The 4,476-nt window shown below is 35.1% G+C and overlaps 1 long non-coding RNA gene across 1 annotated transcript; it reads left to right on the forward strand.

Annotated features, from left to right (window-relative positions):
* Positions 1 to 1,175: 1,175 nt before the first annotated feature.
* On the forward strand, positions 1,176 to 2,270 carry LOC126733576 (uncharacterized). Its single transcript, XR_007659775.1, has 3 exons — positions 1,176 to 1,348; positions 1,719 to 2,069; positions 2,137 to 2,270. It is a non-coding gene; the product is annotated as an uncharacterized LOC126733576 (long non-coding RNA).
* Positions 2,271 to 4,476: the final 2,206 nt, after the last annotated feature.

Consider the following 4,476-nt stretch of genomic DNA (forward strand, 5'->3'; position numbering starts at 1 on the left):
ATCTACATGCATCACAAAATAAACAGGCATCCTGCAATAGTGCGTCGGTCTTCCAAAAAGCCTAAAATTAAACGGTTAACATTTTCTAACCTCTTAAAACTTTTATAGGACGCGATAGCGAATGTCTGGCAAATATTTTGAAATTTATAAGATGTTTCTAAAAAGCGTTATAAGAGGCATTTTTTAAAATTCAGTGTAATTCTTTTTATTTTATTTTTAAGAGCCCCCTTAGGCTACTTAGTATATGCGCTAAATATGGCTACTTTGTCATGCGCAGTTTATTTTCAGTAATTTTTTGTTATATACTGGGTGTTATTATTGAAATTTTACGGATTTCGAAGCTTCATTTCTCGCTTTTTCTTTAAATGGAACGGCCTGTATATTTTTTATGCATTTACTAAAGAATTAATAAATGAACATTTTCTATCATGTAAACAAATTGGCTATCTTTAGACGTTTTTAAAATATTCACAATAATTATCTGTAGATACAAAATTATTAAATTAAAAGAAGTCGTCCATATTCTGAAAGAAACCTAGATATAAATAAATAAAAAGACAACAACACAAAGTCTCGGTCTCAAAAAAACTGTTATAATAGTTGTTTTAATATTGGTGACACGTGTTTGGCTCCTAAGAGCATCATCATACCTAAAAAATTATGCAAACATAACCAATTAAAAGTACAAAAAGACCTTAAGTAATACAGGGTGTGTCAGAACTATGGGATCAAACTTCTGGGGGTTGTTCACTGCAACAGAAGAATCCATTTGAGTATAGAAACCCATGTCCGGAAATGCGTCACTATGCCACTACGGCTCTAAGACCTAAACCCTTACCTAAATAGGATCTGCTGCATTTATTTTTACCTTTTGTACATGATACCATAACAACAATTGTTTAAAATCAACGTTTATCTATGTCAATTTTCAATGTCAAGTTTAAAAATTGTATAGCTTATAATTTTTAAACATTTATTGCTAATGGAAAACTTTACCAATCAAGAATTGGCGGATATGCATTTGTCATACGGAGCAACAAACTGCAAAGCACATCGCGGTTGTATCGTGAGCGTTATCCCGAACGACAGCATCCTGGATACAAAAAGTTTATTGCGGTTCATCGGCGGCTCGCTGAGACAGGCATGTTTAAGATCAAGATGCATGATAGTGCTGTTGCTCGAACCGTAAGAACGGTCGAATTTGAAGAAGAGGTGCTTCAGCGAGTTGCCGATGAACCATCAAGTAGCACACGTGACGTCGCTAAGAATATGAATACGAGTAACGCTTCTGTCTGGCGGGTACTACACGAGCAACAACTCCATCCTTACCACTTCCAGAAAGTTCAAGGTATGACTGCAGCCGATTATCATCCTAAAGTTCAATTTTGTCGATGGCTTCTGGATCACATCATTGCACAACCAAATTTTTTACGATATGTTTTGTGGACCGATGAAGCCTCTTTCACAAGAGACGGTACTTTTAATAGTAGGAATAGCCATGTTTAAGACGAAGAAAATCCTTATGCAATTTTTCCAAGAAAACATCATAATCGTTGGTCTGTCAACGTATGGGCAGGCATTGTTAATGATTATTTAATTGGCCCATACCTTCTACCGAACGATTAACAGGGCCTATTTATCTGCGTTTCTTGGAGGAAGTTCTCCCAGAACTCCTTGAAAATGTTCCACTAAACGTTAGACAGCAAATGTGGTTTCAGCATGATGGAGCGCCGGCTCACTTTGCTGTACAAGTACGCTAGTATTTGGCTCAGCGATTTGGGCACCGTTGGATTGCCAGAGGTAGAGCAGCTTCTTGGCCTCCTAGGTCACCCGATTCAACGTCGCTCGATTTTTTCTTGTGGGGACATGTAAAGTCTTTAGTCTACGAAACTCCAGTAGAATCAGACCTAGACTTAATTAGACGAATAACAGCAGCATTTGAAATCATTCAAAACGAGGACCAAATTTTTAGTGTAGTCCGCCGAAATCATGTGCGGCATTTAAATCGGTGTATTGAGGTTGGAGGAAGACATTTTGAACAATTGTTGTGATGGTATCATATACAAAAGGTAAAAATAAATGCATCAGATCCTATTTAGGTAATTAATATTTTTTCTAAATTTAAACGCGTCTTAGGGCCGTAGTGACGTAGTGACACTTTTCCGGACATGGTTTCCTATACTCAAATGGATTCTACTGTTGCACTGAACAATCCCTAGAAGTTTGATCCCATAGTTCTGAAACACCCTGTATAAGTAAGTATAAGTATAAGTAAAGCGAAATAGTATACCTTAAAAAGGTTAAAACACGATCGACTGGGTCAATTGTACACACACACTGAACGGTAAAATATAAGCTTAGAAAACTGACGCCACAAATATAAAAAAATTAAGCTTTTTTAGGTATACTTTTTCGCTTTAATTTAAGGTCTTTTTGTAATTTTATTTGGTTTTGTGTGCATTATTTTTTAGGTCTAATGATGCCCTTAGGAGCGGAACACGTGTCACCACTTTAACTAACAAGATATTTTTTATATTCCGAGACTTTGCGTTATCTTTTAATTTACAAAATTTTTATTGAAGGACCAGAAAATCTGCATTCTCAACAAAATAGGCTTTTTAGCAACAACGAACTTGTTCACATGATATTTGTGTTGGGTAAATGTGAAAAGAATTTCCTTTCAGCTTCTAAAAATTAGGCGCGTTATTCTAATAAGGAATGTCTAAATGAAAAATCTTTTAGAAAGTTATTAGCAAGATTTGTGGGGCAGGGAATGTTTGTTATCCAAAGAATAAGCCCCATTACTAATCAGGAGTAAGAATTAGATGTGTTATTAACGATAACCGAAGATCCTCATCTAAGTCGAGCAAATATCGGAAGAGCAGTTGGAATAAATAAAAGATCAGCGCAACGAATTTTAAAAAGGAACCTTGTTCATCTACACAACACCCATAAACATGCACTTTTTAATAAGGATATACCAAACCGAATTGAATTATATACTTGGAGCAGAAACAAATTACAAAACGACCTCATGTTTTTTAGATTCTTATTTACAGATGAGGCAACATTTCATAAAAATGGATATCTGCTGATCCATTCCAGATATAACTTTTAATATTATTTACCCGAAAACCCCTATTTCATGCAGCAAATCGACTACCACCTTAGGTGATTATAAAATGTATCTGGTGGAATTATTAAAAGCACTATTATCGGTCCCCTTTTTTTTAATGTTCGTCTTAATGAAGAAATATACCTTGAATTCTTACAAAATGAACTGCGTAGATTACTTGCGAATGTTCCATTAATTTCTTTTTAATGCTGTTTCGGTATTTAATGAACTTCCGAATTCACTTAATAGCATGTCCAGTGCTGGTTTTAAACTAAAATCAAAATCGAATTTTCTCACGTTACAGATGATCTCCTTTTTATTTGAAAAGGGTGTTCATTTGAAAACTTCCCACCACTGATTTATCGAAAACCACTGTTTAAAAAAAAAACGCCGAAATACGTCAAAAGTTTTGTCAAGGGGGACAACTTTCTAACCTAAAATTACTTTACCCCCTTTTACCCATTGCCCCCAGGGTCATCCCCTTAAAAATTTTAAATAGCAAGGGGTATCGAGTAATAGCTTGTTTAAAAGGTCTTTCGAAGTCTTTTATTTTGACGTTTGATTTTATTAAATTGGTCGATTCGTTTTCGAGAAAATTAGAAAAATCTTTGTTTATCTTAATTTGTTCAGATAGAAAATAAAAACATGAAAATATCAGTTTTTATTTCAATAAGTGTTCAAAATGTTGCCCGTTTTTGGCCAAACAATGATATAGGCAATGTTCAAATTCCTGACAGACATTTTCAAAAACATGTTGTGGGATATCATGGCAGCTGTCGATGATGCGTTGACGAAGTTCATCTAAACTTTCAGGTTGGGGAGTAAACGCAATAGATTTCAAATAACCCCATAGAAAAAAGTCTAACGGCGTTATATCAGGAGATCTAGCAGGCCATTTTATAGGCCCCCTTCGCCCTATCTATTTATCTGAAAACTCGTCGTCTAGCCCTTACCGAACGGGAAGAACATAGTGAGGAGGAGCGCCGTCTTGCTGGAAATATATTTCAGCCTCATCAAGTATAGGGTTTCCATCATCATCGATTTGGTTTTCAATGGATTCAGTGATAAGCGGATTGATGGTATTTTACAACATATCCAAATAAATGTCTCCATTTAAATTTCCGTTAATAAATAATGGCCCAATCACTTTATTTCCTAATATGCCTACCCATACATACATTTTTTGAGGGTACTGGGTATGCCAATATCTACAGTTATGCTTATTAACAAATCCATTTAGATAAAATGTATATTCATCGCTGAAGCAGATATTTTTTACATGAATAGTATTATCATTAATCGCTTCAGTCATTTTTTCACAAAACTCAACTCGCTTATCGAATTCGTCTTCGGTTAACTCT

Source organism: Anthonomus grandis, chromosome 2 (assembly GCF_022605725.1).
Source record: "Anthonomus grandis grandis chromosome 2, icAntGran1.3, whole genome shotgun sequence".
In the NCBI taxonomy this organism is placed as follows: Eukaryota; Metazoa; Arthropoda; class Insecta; order Coleoptera; family Curculionidae; genus Anthonomus; species Anthonomus grandis.